General features: G+C 48.5%; 1 protein-coding gene and 1 pseudogene across 2 annotated transcripts in view; one reads left to right on the top strand and one right to left on the bottom strand.

The window, feature by feature from the left end:
- The window catches only part of LOC309333216 (uncharacterized protein), a 385031-nt gene that overhangs the window by 143438 nt on the left and 222982 nt on the right, over positions 1 to 18611 (top strand). The window lies entirely within an intron of this gene.
- LOC309333238 (E3 ubiquitin-protein ligase RNF183-like) lies at positions 3163 to 9525 on the bottom strand (annotated as a pseudogene). The gene is made up of 2 exons: positions 9179 to 9525; positions 3163 to 3405 (listed from the first exon to the last, which is right to left on the bottom strand). The product of its transcript is annotated as an E3 ubiquitin-protein ligase RNF183-like (transcript).

Here is an 18611-nt window from a genome sequence, read left to right as displayed (position 1 = left end):
TGCGGGAAACTTTTGTCATGGCAATTAAAAAAGAGGCAGAAATTGAATACAGTGACCAGCTTAGAGATGGAGGGAAAGACCATCTACAAACCCAATGAGATAAGTAATTGTTTTCAAAGCTTTTTTAGGAAATTATATGCACAAGGGCCAGTAAATGAACAGGAAATTGAAGAATTCCTTAGAAACTACGGATTACCAAAAATTTCAGAACAGAATAAAAGGATCCTGAATGAGAAAATAACAGAACAAGAGATAGAGGGTGCCATCCAGAATATGCAACTGGGAAAATCACCAGGACCAGACGGTTTGACCGCCAGTTACTACAAGAAGCTGAAGGATTGGTTAATACAACCTCTAAAGGAAGTTTGCAATGAAATTATGGAGGGGGAAAAGGCACCTGAATCGTGGAAAGAGGCTTTCATCTCACTTATACCGAAATCAGAGACTGAAAAAAACCAGGTTAAAAACTACCGCCCTATATCTTTACTCAATGTTGATTATAAAATTTTTGCAGACATTTTGGCAAAAAGATTGAAGCGAGTGTTACTAGGGGAGATTCATAAGGACCAAACTGGCTTTCTCCCAGGGAGACATATGTCAGACAATGTGAGGAACATTATCGATATTTTGGAGCTGTTAGAAGTTGACATTAATAGAAAGGCTGTTTTGATTTTTGTGGATGCGGAGAAAGCCTTTGACAACATTTGTTGGAGCTTTATGAAAAAGAATCTCCAAGGGATGGGGGTAGGCCAAGGTTTTGAAAACGGTATAGGTGCAATATATTCGGAACAAAAAGCAAAGTTAATTGTAAATAATGTGGTAACGGAAGAAATACCTATAGAAAAAGGTACACGACAGGGTTGCCCAATATCTCCTCTACTTTTTATATCAGTCCTGGAGGTTTTGTTAAATATGTTTAGAAAGGACCAGTTGGTTAAAGGAGTTCAGGTCGGAGCCAGACATTATAAACTAAGAGCATTTGCAGATGACCTAGTTTTGACTTTACAACAGCCAGACATTAGTACCAAAAGAGTGTTGGAATTAATTGAAATATTTGGTCAAGTAGCAGGATTTAAATTGAATAAACAGAAAACAAAGGTTTTGGAGAAAAATTTAACAATGGAAGAAAGAGAGAGGTTTCAGAGTGAAACAGGTTTGGAAATAACGAAAAAAGTGAAATACCTGGGGGTAAATTTAACATCTAAGAATCTGAATTTATTTAAAGACAATTATGAAAAATGTTGGTCAGAAGTAAAGAAAGATTTAGAAACATGGTCAAGGTTGAAATTGTCCTTGTTAGGTCGAATTGCTACTATTAAGATGAATGTATTGCCTAGAATGCTTTTTTTGTTTCAGAACTTACAAATTCTGGACAAGATGGATTGTTTCAAGAGGTGGCAGAAAGATATATCAAAATTTGTCTGGCAGGGCAAAAAGCCCAGAATTAAGTTTAAGATTTTAACTGATGCAAAGGATAGAGGGGGATTTGCCCTGCCGGACTTAAGATTATACTACGAAGCAGCAGCTTTCTGCTGGCTGAAAGACTGGCTACTTCTTGAGAACACAGACATCTTAGATTTGGAAGGATATGATAATTGTTTTGGTTGGCATGCATACTTATGGTATAACAAGGCAATGGTGTACAAAGGTTTTAAAAACCATACTGTTAGAAAAGCATTATATAATGTTTGGAGCAGATACAAAGATCTATTGGAAACTAAAACTCCCAGGTGGTTGTCACCAATGGAAGCCAAGGGGGTGAAAAAACTTAATATGGATTCTAAATGGCCAAAATATTGTGAAATCTTAGAATATGAAGGTGAAAGGGTAAAGCTTCAGAGTTACGAAAAACTAAAGTCCAAAGTTCGAGATTGGCTGCATTACTATCAGATAAATGAGACATTTAAAGAGGACAGGAAAATAGGATTTCAGAAGGAGAGGTCAAAGTTAGAAACGGAACTGTTAGAACCCAATACTAAGAATCTGTCAAGAATGTATAATTTGCTGCTTAAATGGAATACACAGGAGGAAACGGTGAAATCAGCTATGATTAAATGGGCACAGGATATCGGTCATGACATTATGTTTGCTGACTGGGAACAGTTATGGACCACTGGTGTTAAGTTTACAGCATGTAATGCCTTAAAAGAAAATATAATGAAAATGATCTACAGGTGGTACATGACCCCAGTCAAGCTTGCAAAAATTTACCATTTGCCCAATAATAAATGTTGGAAATGTAATGAGAATGAAGGTACCTTTTATCACCTATGGTGGACCTGCCCGAGGGTGAAAGCATTCTGGGAAATGATCTATAATGAAATTAAGAAAGTCCTTAAATGGACATTTACTAAGAAACCAGAGGCTTTTCTCCTGAGCATGGTTGGCCAATTGGTGCCAAAGAAGGATAGGACTTTCTTTATGTATGCTACTACTGCAGCAAGAATTCTTCTGGCAAAGTATTGGAAGATGCAAGAACTACCTACTCTTGAAGAATGGCAGACAAAGGTGATTGACTTCATGGGACTGGCAGAGATGACCGGCAGAATTCGTGACCAGGGGAAAGAGGCAGTGGAAGAAGACTGGAAGAAATTTAAAATATATCTTAAAAACTGTTGTAAAATTGAGGAGTGTTAAGATGTCAAGGGGTAAGAAGCAGAGAACTACAGCTGTAATTAACAAATTTATGGGAATTTAATGAAGGGAACTAAATGGATAAATTGACCAAAGGGTTGCTAAAAAAATTTAAAATAAGGATGCAGCGAAAGGGAGGTAAGGGGAAGTCGATTGAAAGAAGTTACAAGAAAATAAGATTATGAATTTATTTATGTTTGATTTGTTTATGTTTGTTTGTATTTTGTGATGTGTTTGTTTTTTAATTATGTGTTTTTAAAACTGAATAAAAATTATTATTAAAAAAAAACAAAGAACACTGAGAGAACAGTGAAAAACAGGAAACCAGTGAACGTCACATCCAGTCGCCCATTCCCGTGGGAACCCAACAGTACTCTGACTGTGGAATGCAAAACAATGTCCCGTGACAAGCATTTCGCTGCACAGTGAAGGAAGCAGAAACCAACACTCCCAACACTTTGCTGCTGCTCGCCAACCACCTCTACCCTGCCCTCAGCATCTTCCGCCTGAGAAGGCTGCTGGTCCCTTTCATCCCCAGCCCCCAAAGAGCTGCCTCGTCCAAAAGATGGAGAAGATGAGTAGTAAAGTCACGCTTAAGATGACAGCCATCAGGTAGGTGAAAATCTGGAGCTGGGGGTTGCAGGCACACGCCCACATTGGGGAGCGGTGGTGGTTGGGCAGGGTTGTGGTGGCAGTGGTAGCACTAGCCAGGCGGCTTGGCTCACAGTAGCTCTCAATGCTTGGATCTCTCACTGGGCCCAGGTCCAGGGTGTAAATTTAAATTAAATTTCTTTTTACGGCTATTAGCCCATAAAATATGTACAAACATAAAAGCACAGAAGCATAAAAACCAATATATCTAACAACAGAAGGGGAACACCACGATGCAAGGGTGGGTCATTGAGCAGCGACAAGTAACAGCTTGGGGCCCGGAAAGATCCAAGGGACGGTTCACAGAAAAAGGAGAACTGGAGACGAGATCCGTCATGCACTCTCATCATGACTGTCCAATTAGTTTTTGTTGTTGTTGTTGTTTTTTGGTGTTTTTTGTGTGTGAGATAACCGCATTCAGGAATCTCGCCACCTGCAGAGTTACAGAAGGATCTGTATCCTGCAAGAGCAGTGCGGCATGTGACTCAACAGGCCTGCCAACCAAGCGCAGTAAAGCAGGACCCAGGAATTTAGTCCTAGCTATGCTATGTAAGGGGCAGTTGAACATTATATGAGGAAGAGATTCAACTGTTTTCCCGTCACACTTGCATAGCGGAGACACCAAACCCTTGGAAAATCTGTAGCTCAACAGGTTCGATGGAAAAACATTGAACCTTGCACGAATAAATGCAAGTCGGTGTGGTACAGATGAAAGAGATGACATGTATGATGGAAGGCCAAGTGGTGGGGTTATTCCGTGATACCTGGGGGAGCAGACACCCCCACCCCTGGAGAGGTTGTGTTGATTTTCAATGTCTGCTAATCTTTGCTCGATAAGGCTTTTGGCTGAGCGTAGGTTCATCTTTAAGGAGTCCGCTGGGGAAATTCCGATGCTCAGAAGTTTGGCATGGATTTTTCCTACCCACGGGTTAACAAAGTCATCCCGCCAGAGGCACTGAAAGAGGTAATGGTCGGGAAGCCTATGCCAGCTGGACAGCCAATAGCCAAAGACTCGCTTCCAGATGACCGTCTCCAATGATGCAATCCTTAACTCCAGATGTATGGCTGCATTGCTCACACACATGGGGAGTTTCAGGAGGCGACGGAGAAACTGATTCTGCAATGTCCCCAGCGATGTTAAATTGGACCCTGGGGCCCAGAGCGGGGCAGCATAACAGAGGGTGGAAACCACTTTTGCGTGGTACACCTTCAATGCAGAAGGGATGTGGGAGGCTCCGTCGGCCGCAAAAAATTGGAGTAGAGTGTAAAGTATTGTTTTCCCTTTGTTCAGTAAATACTGTATCTGTGGCTTCCAGCTTAGGTTATAGTGAAAAAAGACTCCCAGGTATTTAAATTTGAAAACCTGTTCTAATTGGACTCCATCTAACTTCCAGCTGTAAGTTTTCCGAGACCTGGTAAAGACCAGTACTTTTGATTTTCCATGATTAATTGTCAGGTGGTTGAGTTTGCAGTAAGCCACAAAAATCTTTAGAGCTCTGCATAAACCGACTCTAGAGTAGGAAAGGATCGCTGCATCGTCAGCATATAAGAGCAGAGGGCAGCGAAAATCAGCTAGGCGGGGGGCATGAATGTTGGCTTGAGACTCACTCAGAAAGAGCTTCATGTCGCTAATAAACAAGTTGAAGAGGAGTGGGGCCAAAATGCAGCCTTGGCGCACTCCTCTATTTATTGGGACCTCATTGGATAGGTTTCCCGCCGGTGTAAGTCTCACTCTAGCCGACGACCCGTGGTGTAATTGGGTTATAAGCCATAGCAGCCTTCTATCTATGCCCCATCTCTCTAATTTCTTCCATAGACAGTTTCTTGGGATACTGTCGAAGGCGGCCTTTAAGTCTATGAAAGCAACACATAGGCGCCCCCGACTCGGGGCAGAATATTTTCTGGCAAGATGATACATAATTACCATATGGTCAGTGGTCGAATAATTGTTCCTAAAGCCCGCTTGCTCATGGCCAATCAAGTTTGAGTCGTATGCCCAATGGGACAGCTTAGACAGCAAAAATTTTGCATAGATTTTCCCGATGATAGACAAAAGGCTGATGTTCCGATAATTCTCTGGGTCAGCAGGGGGACCCTTTTTATGGACTGGTACGATCACAGCCTCCTTCCATGACCTAGGGATAAGCCCCGTAGAATTAATTGCATCAAAGACTTTGGCCAGAATTTCAGCCCACCACCTCGGTTGCGCAACAATAGCCTCAGCAGGGACTAGATCCGGCCCAGGGGCTTTGCCCGTTTTCAGATCTAGTATCAAGTCCATTATCAGTTCTGGGTCGGTAGAGGGCCACAAAGGTAGATGGTCGGCTCGGAATTCCGTGGGTGAGTTGGATTCCTCTGCCAAAGAGAAATATTTACTCAAGAATTGTTCCCATGTGGGCGCAGGGATAATCGCCAGTGGGTACTTCCTTCCTCTTTTGTTTATCGGAGCCCAAAATTCCTGTGGTCTGCGGGATCTAGAGGCCGCAATCAAGGCTCGCCAACGCTTTTGGTACCACTCGCGTTTGGCCAGCTTTAAAGTCTGTTTGTATGCTCTTTTGGCTTGTAAATAGGAGGGTGGTAGAGCCTGGGCATTAGAGTTTTTGTATTCATTATAGATAGAATGAAGAAGGGATCTTGCTTGTTTGCAAGAGGTGTTAAACCAAGGGGCCCCAGTATTGCAATGCGCCACTTTCGCCTTTTGAGGAGGTGATGTAAAAAAAGTGGTAAGGTTTGTTATAAGAAGGTTAAAAAGTTTCAAAACCGAATTGAAATCTTGTAAATCAGTAGTTATTTGAGGTAGATAGGCAATGATTTCCCTATGAAAAAATTCCTGGTATTTTTGGGCCACAGCCTCCGACCATTTGATCCCTCTTATTTTGGTCGATGATGAGGTTTCCAGAAGGACTGAGTGTTTATAGTCCTTCTGGCACCGGAACAATGACAAAGTGGTCACTATTGGAAGGTGATCACTGAAATGTTGGTTTTCAACTTGGAAGGAAAGTACATTAACGGCCAAATTTGCAGAGATCAAAAAGTAATCGATAACACTGTTAGATGCTAGTCCCAGGTGAGTAAACTCCCCCGGTATGTCGGGGGGGAAGGTGCCGTTCAAGAAGACTAGATTCAGGCGAATGGCCATTTGGTAAAGAGTCACTCCTGCTTTGTTTACTCTGTTGTCCTTTGAAGTTCTAATTCTGGCATGTTCCAAGTCAAAGTTGTCCAAGCATGGGGGAGTCCACCATTTGGACTTGGTTAGTAGGTCCCAATTTGTGGCAATACGAGCATTAAAGTCTCCCCCAATTAAGGAGTACGAGTTAGGGCATTTAGTATGACATGACAATAGGTGATTTTCAAATAATTCCCATCTCCAATCAAGATCAGGTGCAGAGCCTTCAGGGGGGAGATAGACATTAGTAATTAATAATGAGGACTTCCCTTCTGCGATCAGTCCAGATAGAGCAAAAGGCGGGGAAGCCCGTACCAGAGTGAATTTGGCGTGAAGTTGGAGTGAGATCCCAATCAAAAGACCCCCTTTGGGGCGACCACCTTTCAAGGAAGGGGAGGCCGGAAGTGTTAGAAGATCAAAGCCGTCTATGGTAATCTCTTCCTCATCCCATGTTTCTTGGAATAGGATGATATTAAATGAATTTATGTACTTCCTGAATTCGGGATCTGATTTTTTGGTTCTCCAACCAGCAATGTTCCAGCTAAGTATTGATAATGTCAGATCCTTGTGCTGTCCCGGTAATTGTCACTTTGAGTTGTTTAATAGGTTCTTGGAGGTAGAAGGAGGACCCATAAAGAAATCAGTAATTTTAGTTTGTGCGGATAAGGTCTTCTTCTGTGTTGATCGAATCCATGATTTGGTAACATTAACAGGCAGGGAGGGCTTTGCTGGGGAGGAAGAATTAGGCAAAGTTAGTGAGGTTGGATGCTGTTCATTGAGGTGAGTAGTAGTAGGTCGTTGATGGGCTATACTAGTAGATCCGTCCGAGTTGTCAGTCTTAACCAGGGTAGCGCTAAGAGGTGTTCCAGTCATCACTTGTAGTTGCTGCGCAGATGGAGAAGAATTATCACGCAGATGTATAGAAGGACGTGAACGTGGGGATGGTGCATGCATAATCATTTCCTGGTGATCTTCAGACAGGGTAGATTCTAGCTCTGGCATTGAAGCAAAGGATTCATCAACTTCCATATTTTGATTGGACATAAGGTCTGAGACGGGAGTGTTGAGTTTATCGACTTCCTCCACGGTAGAATGGTGCTGTTGGTCAACAGGTGACTGCTGATTCAGATCAGTAGGGGGTAACAAAGTAGCGGGTTGAAAGCTTATCAAGGCATTTGATGGAGACGCCTTGTGGGACGTGGAGCGCCTGCTCTCCTCTCTCGTCGGCATAGAGGGGTCCCCTTGCGATAGGAGTCTTTGTTTGAGTAGATCCAATCTGTCGAGAATAGCCTGCTGTTCTTCTGAAGGGAGTTTTGCATAAGAGGAGATAAGATTTCTCTCTTCAGGGATATTCCAATCTCCGCTTGCAATTGGATCATTCCTCAGCGTAACTAGATGGACACTTGGGATCGCAGGTGGAACAGGGGGTACCCGGCTAGGTGTTTTTTCCTTTATAATAGGGACAGAAGGAGGTAACGAGCATTCATTGCCGGTTAAGATGTTGGCAAAAAGAGGTTTGACACTCGTGTCCTTAAAGACTCTTGTTGTTACAATCTCCCAGGCTGCCAGCTGGTCTTTTTGTCTTGCAAGAAGATGTAGGATCCTTGCAGACTGGAAGGAGAGCATAAATTTCCTTGGCCAGGGCGTGGCATTTAGGGGTACTACAGATATAAGATCTATCTGGAAAAAAGGGATATTTAGCAAATCACGTAGGTACCCTTTAGCCATCCTCAGGTTATTCCACCTAAGTCTGGGGGCGTCACGGGAAAAAATGGATAGACATATTTTATTAGGTTGAAAAATCAAGGATTGCTTGTTCCTTTGGGGCAGTGGCAGCCTGCTTCTAGAACCCTTAAGGTGAGATTTCTGGTCATGTTGTCTCTTTAAGGCACTTACAAGCTGCACAGGAGATTGATGCAAATTAGATAGCTCAGTTGAGGAAGATGGATGAGTCAGAAGGGCTTGTGAAAGTTTATTCAAAGATAAAGAAATCCCTTCCAATTCCTTGAAAATGAAGCTTAAAGTCCTGATTACTAGTTGTATTTGATCAGGTACTGATTCATGGGCAGTTTGCCCTGATGCATCCTGTTTTAGTGACGGCGAAGGTGTAATTAAGGTGTCAGGGAGGAGGGCTTCCCTATGGCTTCCATCCCCCCCTGGATCAACTGGCTTTTCCAGCTCCCCTTGATCATACAGAGGCCAAAAGCGGTTGTATGTTTCGACAGCAGAAACAATTACTTGCTCTGTTTGGCTGTTATTGTTAGTAGGTGGTGAGGGAGATTCAAGCTTTGACTGCTTTACTCTTGGAGGTGAACAACCTTTCTCAGCAGATCTTGGTCGCTTGCCATGACCCATTTGTCACTGTCTCACTGACTACGGAGGTTAAAAGTAGAGATAAACAGAGATAAAAAGAGAACTTATCTTTTGTGGACACAACTCCTCTGCTACTCCTCCTCCACTGCTCAACATAACCCAGTCTTCAAGGCGGCGTTTCTAATCAGCAGCAGGCTTTCTCAGCAGAAGGTTTGAGTATCCTTGTTAATACGTATATTGGCCACGACTGGCCAACAGTAGAGATAAAACGGTTAAAACTTCTAACAGAGGTAAAATAATTAAAAGTCTAATAAAAACAGCTATAAAAACGGCTGTAAAAGGCTGTAAGAGGCTATAAAAGGTTTGTAATCCAGGAGGGTTCACGGAGGAGAAGTTGTTACAGCCGCCATCTTGGAAAAGCCTGGGCTGGCAGAGGAAGTACCTGCTCTTGCGCTGCTCCTTCAAGCACAGCTGCCAACCCTACAGGATGATGTGGTTGGGCTCCAGGCACAGCAGGCGCAGGAGGGCCTCATTGGTGGGCAGCTCAGTGACAGGCTGGTCGGAGGGGAGGACAGTAGGGTGGCGGCAGAGTGAGCACTGCAAGCGGTTCTGGGCTGGGGACACCAAGCTGAAAAGAGCCAGGCACTTGATGCAGAAGGAATATTGGCACTAAAGGACCTTGGGGTGCAAAAAGTGTTGTCGTAAGGGTTTCAGCAGATGGGGCATTCAGCCTCCAGCCCCTGGACCTGCTTCTCAGCCATGGGGAAACCCAGTCAACAGCACAGCCTTCTTTGCTACCTAGGAGACTAAAAAACAAGGGCAGGTGGAAACCCAGTGACAGTAATCATACAGCAGCATCAATGCAGTGGAACCTTTGGCCCATGAGAGGGAACATTTGGCTTGCCATAGGGCCGTGCTTGCTGAGGCTGATGGGAGTTGTAGTTCTTCAACATTGGTGGGGGTGGGAGACAAGTTTTCCAACATCTGGCTTTTACAGCATCAGCAAATGCAAAGAGAGAGGTCCTCCACCCAAGGGAATTTGCAGTATGAAGTTTAAGAGTGGAAGTGAGCCCTTCTCTTGCAAAGCAATTGATAAGGCAAGGGTGGGAAGATAAACATCCACATCAGAACAGCCTGCTGGAACAGGCCAATGGCAATCTATTTTATTTTATTTTCAATGCAAAATTACAACAAAAATTACAAACATTGAATCCAAAATGAAACAGTACAAACAAGGAAAAACACCCCAAAACACAAGAGAGGGAAAACACACACAAAAAAAACCCCCCAAAAACCAAAAAACCACCACACATCTACAAATAATACCATATCATCATTCTAATCTAATCATTACTGTCAGGGGACTGCCATCGGAACAGGGAAGGGAAGGAGAGGGGCAGTTAGGTTACAGGGAACCTCCGAAAATCTTGTGAAGCAGTTCCCCTTCCTGTGGTGGGGAAAGCCACACCTCCAGTGGGGAAGAGGGGAAGGGACCAGAGGATGCTGCTGGGAGCCTCAGCACCGCTCCTGGGCAAGCTGGCCAGGAGGGAAGCATGCCTCTTCCGTCACCCACCCTGCGCAGAGGTGTAAAATGCAAAGAAGGGAGGAAAAGGCTGGGGGTGACTAAGCTACTATGTTGGGGGAGGACCTGGAAATGACCACTCCCGGATTCTGCTAGCGATTGAGGCAGACATGAACTTGTGGTTCTACACTGTAAATAGTTTTGCACCAAAATAAAACCTGTAAAAGACAGGTTGGAGTCCTGACTGGTTACTCACAAGCAACCACCATTGCCATCTGACAGCAATCTGGGAGTCATTGCGGTTGCTCAAGTGTAACAGCAGAGAGACACACGATGAGTCACCTCAAAAAGGGAGCTGCAGGCGGAGGCGCTGAGGGAGAGGAGGCATGGAACGTAGCAGCCATGGTACAGAGGAACGTGGAGTTGGAGCCACACGTCATCGAGCTTGTAGTGAGGCTTGAGGAGCACAGAGTGCAGGACCAGCAGGTCAGAACCACTCCAGTTGGGAGAAAAGTACCATTGCTGGTGAGCAAGTTTGGAGGGAACCCCCAAGAATACCTGGCATTTAAGACTGAGATTAAATACGCCCTGGACTTGCAAAAGAGGGCCACCCAATGGAAGTGCAGGTGTTAATTGATTCTGGGGCGAGTGATAATTTTTTCAGCAAAGACTTTGCCTTGGAGCACCAGTTGCACCTGTTACCACTAGACTTTCCCTTGCAAGTCACCACCATTGATGGGAACCCTGAAACCAACCGTCTCCTTGATCTCAGACCAACTGAAAGAGGTGGTCATTAGGACTTCCGGGTTAGCGCCATCGGCGAATGGCGGAGTTCCTCCGACCGGAGGAACGGGCTTCGTGGAAACTGGGTCTTCCCGCCACGACGAAGGCGGGGACCCGCTAGAAATCCCAGGTGGAGGAAGCCTGGGAACGTGGGGTTCGGCAGAGCACCAGGAGCACCTCCCCTACTCGCGGGGAAACCCATTTTGGGGCTCCGGAGTGAAGTAGGGTGAGCGGTGCGGTGCTGCGAACTGATTGCTATCTTCACGGAGGTAAGCCGCATAGCCATCGCCGGAGAGCGCTGACTTTTTTCTGTTGACAATTGGACTCTAAACAAGTACCCGTGAGTAGAAACGGAAAATTGGATCAAGAAACATCCTAATTTGGCATCGAAGCGGGAAGGTTCAAAACAGGAAGTCCGCCTTCCGCTTTTTGTAAATAGACTGAAGCAAAACCTTTGTAAGCTAATAGCCTGGAAAACTGTTTTGTAAAGGTCGAAATTTCCTTCATTTATGACCACTAAAATCCCCAACTTGACTGTTTAAGTTTGCAGGAGAGGGAGTAAAGAAAAATAAGTTTCCACCGTCTCAAACCTGGGAACGGGGGTCAGAGACAGAAATTGTTTGAGACGTCCATTGACTGTGAATGGAACATTTTGACAGATAGCTAAAAAAAAAAGAGAAACAAATTGATTCCAATGTTGCCTTTTGCATTCTAAAGAAACAAAATATTCAAAAATTGAAAGTAACTTTCCTTTGTTGGATATGCTTTAAAAAGATGGTTACAAATAGAAACTGTCTCCTCTAGAGGGAGCTTGTCAAATTGTTGCTGCAGTTTACTTGGGACTTCACAGCTGCGAGATTAAGATCGTGGAAGCAGACAGCGACCTTGAATAAAAATGTGTTTGGAGGAAGTTTTGGTGCTTGCTTTCTGCAAGACGAGCGTTTTGTTGGAGCAGCTGCACGAGAAGATGGATTTGATGAATGAGAAGTTGGATTTGATGACTGTTGCAGTCAGGGAATGTGAACAAATAGGGAATACTGATGCAGAAATTATACAGAGACCAACTCAGGAAACTGGTTCGACTGTGCAAATGCAAGGGCAGATGATAATGGAAGAGGTTGCGATGGTACCTCAAGCAATACAATTGGAGAGATCTGAGGCCCTGCAGGAGCATAAGCCGTTGTTTTGGAAGATTGAATTTGGAATGGGCCTGTGGGAGTCTGGAGCTGAGGAGGCTCTTAAACTTGGAGGGACTTTGAAATATGTTGTTAAATATTCTTTGGATTATATTGATGACTGTGGGGAGTGGGACTGTGGGGAATGCGCTGGTTTGATGAGGGGAAATGGAGATAATTATGGGCTGAAATCCCCCAGAGACCTACTCCTCAATGAGTATAAACAACAAGAAGAAGATCTGCAGAAGGGGCATGGAAGAGATTTGAGAGCCTCGGACATAAGACTACCAGGTTGATGGACTAAATGGAATGGACAGTAAGGGCTGACATAACCTGAGACCAGGAAAAAGGGACGTTGGATGAAAATTGGAAAGTCTATAAAGAAAAAAATTTAATTTGGGGAATTAGGGTAAAATTAATGAATATTAGGGAAAATGTTGGAATGAAACTGTCTGGCTTTAGTAGAAATGATATAAGGAGTTATGTATAAATAAGTATTAAGTTTTAAGTTTCAAGGTGTTTTACGGCAAGATAAGGTTAAACAAAGTAACACAAATTTTTAGCAGTAATGTTATAGAATAAGGTAAAATTGGATTATGAATAGGTGAGAATGTAAAGTTACAATATATTAAGATAAATTATTAAGATAAAAGCAAAAATGGAAAGGATTTGCTGAAACTGCTAATTGAACTAGAATACAAAAAAGGGAGGTGTGAGGAGGTCAGGGAAACAAGTAAATGAAAGACAAGACATGGAAAGATTGAAATGTTTTTAATTGTTTTTATTTTTCTGTATTTTGTATTTTTCTTATTTTCTTTTTCTTTTTCTTTTTTGTAATATTTTTGAAACTTTAATAAATATTATTATTATTTTTTTTAAAAAAAGAAAGAGGTGGTGTCAGGGAACTGACATCGGAGCCAGAAGTGGAGGCAGGGCTCCCAAGCAATGCCGGAGAAGGGCCAAGCAGGGAGAGAGGGAACTCATCGGCTGGGGAAGGAAATCAGCGTAACACCAGGGATAAAGGGGGGCGGTTGGGGGAATCGGAGAGGTGTCTCCAGGACTCTTCACTGGAAACCAGCGGGGAGTGCACAGGTCCTCCTCTGCCCACACCCACCCTGCGCAGAAGACTTCCGCGCAGGGAAAGTAGGCGTAGACTTGGCGTCAAAGAGCTTCTGTGCTGGAAGAAGTTTAAGAAACGCCCACTGACGGATTCTGCTAGCAACTGAACAGCCACGAAGTGAAGGGCTGTCCAGTCAGGAAAGGTTTAACCAGGCTATCTAGCCAGGAGTGGTGGCAAACTTACGCACGAGCAACCCCCATACATCCATTATGTGATGGCCTGGGATTCCGATTCAGAGGATGAACCAGAGGAATCCCAGCCTGCACAGGAGTCCCCGCCTCCAGGGCCGGCTGAACTGGGGCAAGGCCTAGATGCTGAAGAGCCTGCACCTGTGGCAGAGCACCAGGAGCTGGCCCCAGGTGAAACCCTTCAGGCCCCAGAGGGGCTTGAGGACTCAGTGGCTACAGGTGAGCCTCCTCCAGGGCCCAGTAACCCTTCGGCCTCTCCTGATCTGCAGAGGCTTAGGGCAGAGAGGCGAAGGGAACTGGTTGCTCCCAGGAGGAGTGCTCGCCTTAAGGCCAGAGGAGGCGGGGCTCCTGGGGGCCGGGACCGCCCCTGGCCTTAGAAGAGGATAAAAGCCCAGTCAGCCCGGTCCCAGGTTGCGGGAGCAACGTCGTTGTTGGCTTTGGACCTTCCTGTGTTCCTGATCCCTGCTTGGCCTCCTGTTCCTGACCATCCGGTGCTCCTGTTCCCTGCTCGGCCTCCTGTTCCTGACCATCCGGTGTTCCTGTTCCCTGCTCGGCCTCCTGTTCCAGCGTTCCCGTTCCCCGCCCGGCTCTCCGCCTCGGACCTCGCCCCTCTTCGTGTGGACTCAGACTACGCTCACGGTACCTTTCCCCCGGGTCCAGCACAGTTTGCTCCCGCCACACCCGCACTCCCCCTTCGTTGGGGTGCGTTCGGGAAGAGCCAGAGGCCATGGCTGACCAGGTGGCTGCGCTGGTGGCTTTGGCCCAGAAGAACCAGGCCTTGACTCACACCGTGCAGCAGCTCAGCGACGCGGTTACGGCACTTCAGCAGCGCTTGGAAGCCCTACCGGCTCCTGGGGCCAACGCCCCGGCTCCTGGCAAGTACCCAGTGGCTTTGCCCGAGAAATTTGATGGAGCCCCGGCCAGCTTTCCCATGTTCCTCGCCCAAGCCAAGCTGTATATTCAGGGGCGAGCCCGGAACTTCCCTGACGACCGCACCAAGGTGCACTTTTTGATTAGTTTGTTAAAGGACCAGGCGGCCAAGTGGGCGTTGCCGCTACTCAGGCAAGACTCCCCCTTGCTGGCAGACTATACGGGGTTTTGCAATCTTTTGGAGGCCGCGTTCGGCAACCCCCAGAAAGGGAGTCAAGCCAACCGGGCGATTCGGCAGTTGAAACAGGGCGAGTCCACGGTAGCCGCATATACCACGGAGTTTCGGCTGTTGGCACAGGACTTGACCTGGAACGACTCGGCATTGCGGGACCAGTATCTCGAAGGGCTTTCGGACGAGATACTGGACCAGCTGGCCACAATGGAACGCCCCACCACGCTAGACACTCTCATTCAACGGAGTCTACAGATAGACGACCGGCTGGAGGATCGTCGCCAGGCCCGGGGCCGACGACACCTCCAGTTCTCGGCACCAGTTTCTTCCGGCAGCCCCACGGTCACAACTGAGTTATCGGAGGAGCCTATGCAGCTCGGGGCAGTGCGGCCACGCCTTTCCCCCGCAGAGAAGGTGCGGCGTCGGGAGGGGAATCTATGTCTCTACTGTGGCGGAAGTGGACACTACGCTCGGTCCTGCCCTGAGAAACGCCAGCCGCAGGGAAACCGCCAACCCCCAGTAGCTGATGGCCCTAGCTACCGGGGGTCCCAAACAGCGCAGAATAGGCCCGCACCAATGGACTTGCAACATCTTATGGTTCCGGTACGTTTATACCCTCCAGGTGGGCCCTGGATTCTTACCCATGCTTTGGTGGATTCAGGAGCAACCCGTTCTTATATGGACGCTGCTTTTGCTGCCCATCATCAGGTGCCACTTCGGAACAAGCCAGAACCGGTCCAGGTGGAAGCAATTGACGGACGGCTTCTACGTTCAGGAGCCGTTACTCAGGAGACCCAGCCCCTGGTCCTGTGTCTCCAGCAGCACCGGGAGTTGCGAACTTTGGACATTGCCTCTATGCCCCGGTTCCCCCTCGTGCTCGGGATGGACTGGCTGGAAGCTCACAACGTTCAGATTGACTGGGTCAAACGGACTGTGCACTTCCCAGACCCATGTTCCCATGCTCAATCCGAGACGCTGGCGGCCGCGCCCACGGAGGAGGCAGCACCCACGCTCCCAGCCGTGTACCAGGACTACCAGGACGTGTTCGAGGAACGGGGGGCAGACCAGCTGCCGCCGCATCGGCCTTTTGACTGCGGCATAGACCTCCAGCCCGGAGCGCCCTTACCAGTGAGTCGCTTATATTCTCTAACAGAGCCAGAGCGCGAGGCTTTGCAGGACTTCTTGCGCAAGAACCTGGAGCGTGGGTTCATTAGGCCTTCCACCTCGCCTACCGCGGTACCAGTGCTCTTTGTTAAGAAGAAATGTGGGGAACTTCGCCCTTGCCATGATTACCGAGCCCTGAACAAAATTACCATCCCAGACCGGTACCCCTTGCCCCTTATCTCAGAGTTGCTGGAGCGGGTGCAAGGGGCACAGGTGTTCACCAAGCTGGACCTCCGGGGGGCCTACAACTTGATTCGGATCCGAGCCGGGGATGAGTGGAAGACAGCATTTGGGACCCGGTACGGGCAGTTCGAATACTTGGTTATGCCTTTCGGTTTGTGCAACGCGCCTGCTGTGTTCCAACGCTACATCAACCACGTGTTCCAGGACTTGTTAGACAAGTACGTGGTGGTGTACTTGGATGACATACTGGTTTACTCCCGTGACCCGGCTCGCCATGAGGGACATGTCCGGACCGTGCTGTAGCGCTTGCGTGAGCACCGTTTGTACGCAAAGCTCAGCAAGTGTGAGTTCCATCAGCGGACTGTGGACTTCCTTGGACACCGGCTCTCTCCAGATGGGGTGCAGATGGACCCTGGGAAGGTGGCAGCGGTTCGAGAATGGGCGGCACCCCGGAACCGCAAGGACCTACAGCGTTTCCTGGGGTTCGCCAACTACTACCGGACCTTCATCGCAGATTATGCTCATCGCACCACCCCGTTGACCCGGCTACTGCGCCCAAAGACGCTGTTTTCCTGGGACAAGAAGGCCTGTTTCCAGAGGGCGCCAATCTTACAACATCCTGACCCCTCTCGACCCTTTGTGGTGGAGACCGACGCCTCCAGTACGGCTCTCGGTGCCGTCTTGTCTCAACAGAATGGACCTGAAGCGCCACTCTTACCCTGTGCCTTCTATTCCCGCCAGCTCCTACCAGCGGAGCGTAACTATACTGTGTGGGAGCGGGAACTACTGGCCATCAACGTGGCCTTTGAGGTCTGGCGCCACCATCTTGAGGGGGCACGACATCCGGTGGAGGTGAGAACTGACCACCGGAACCTGGAGTACCTCCAGACCACCCGCAAGCTGAACCAAAGACAGATCCGGTGGGCGTTGTTCTTTTCCCGGTTCCAGTTCCGGATCCGCTACATCCCTAGCTCTCAGAACCAGAAGGCGGATGCCCTGTCCCGGAAACCTGAAGACAACTCAGACACGGTACAGCAAGCAGAACCCACCACGATCCTACCTCCAGCTGCATTCCTGGCCACCCAGGAGGCGGAGCCACTGCAGGCTCGGGTGCGGAAACAGCAGCGGGTCGACGCTTGGGCCCAGGAACGACTCCAGGAGCTGGCTGAAGGGTCCAGCCCACAGTATCCGGGGCTGGTCCTGCATCAGGGCCTTCTGCTGCACCACGGTCGTCTGTACATCCCGCCAGGGCCACTGCGGCTGGAGGTTCTCCGGATGGCCCATGATGCCCCAGCAGCGGGGCACTTTGGACGGTATCGGACCACCCATCTGGTCAGTCGTGAGTTTTGGTGGCCCCGCCTGAAGGCTGACGTGGCTCGATACGTTGCTGGTTGTGATGTCTGCCGGCGCGCCAAGGGCCCTACCGGGCGACCCCCCGGGCTACTTCAGCCATTGCCAGTTCCACCGCGCCCTTGGCACACGGTTTCGTTGGACTTTGTAGTGGACTTACCCCCGTCTCGTGGTTGTACCTGCCTCCTAGTTTTCTCCGACCATTTCACCAAGATGGTGCACTGCGCCCCCTGCCCATCTGTACCCACAGCCAAGGAAACCGCTCAGCTGTACCTTCAGCATGTCTTCCGCCTGCATGGCCTACCGGAGCGCGTGGTGTCCGACCGGGGCGTTCAGTTCACATCCCGGTTCTGGCGAGCATTACACCAGACCCTCGGGACAGAGGTCTGCCTCTCGTCAGCCTACCACCCACAGACCGATGGCCAGACAGAACGGGCGAACGCGGTGCTGGAGCAGTACCTCCGGTGTTACTGCAGCTACCAGCAGGATGACTGGGTCGACCACCTGGCATTGGCGGAGTTCGCCTACAACAACGCGGTGAATGCGTCCACCCAGCAGACCCCGTTCCAGGCCAGTTATGGTTATCATCCACGGCTGTTTCCAGATGTGCTGCCGGCATCCGCAGTCCCGGCGGTGACGGAGTGGCTTCAAGAGCTCCAGTCCCAGCAACAGCTTTTGGTGGAGCAACTGCACCAGGCCAAGGAAGCGTACAAAGCCCAGGCCGACCGCCACCGCCAGGTGGGGCCGGAACTTCGCGTCGGTGACCTGGTTTGGCTCTCCACTCGCCACCTCCACCCCTCTCGACCTTCGCGGAAGTTGGACGCCCGATTCACCGGCCCGTTCCCTATCGTGGACCAAGTCTCTCCTGTGGCATTCCGTCTCCGGTTACCCGCAACCCTGAAGGTTCACCCGGTCTTCCACAGGTCCCTTCTGAGTCCAGTGGCCCCACCCGACGAGTTCCACCCGAACCGTCCCCGACCGCAGCCAGTGTTGGTTCAGGGAGAGCCTGAGTACGAGGTGGAACGCATCCTGGACTCCCGATACCGCAGGGGAAAGCTGCAGTATCTCATTGACTGGAAGGGGTACGGACCGGAGGACCGTTCCTGGGAACCAGCGGCCAACGTCCACGCACCTGCCTGCCTCCGAGAGTTCCATGCGACGTACCCCGGCAAGCCGGGTCCGGACCCTCAGTTGAGGGGGGGGCCTGGGAGGGGGGATGGTGTGATGGCCTGGGATTCCGATTCAGAGGATGAACCAGAG

The sequence above is a fragment of the Podarcis erhardii genome (genome assembly GCF_964252035.2).
Source record: "Podarcis erhardii genome assembly, chromosome: W".
Taxonomy (NCBI): Eukaryota; Metazoa; Chordata; class Lepidosauria; order Squamata; family Lacertidae; genus Podarcis; species Podarcis erhardii.
This window is presented reverse-complemented; position numbering and strand designations above follow the sequence as displayed.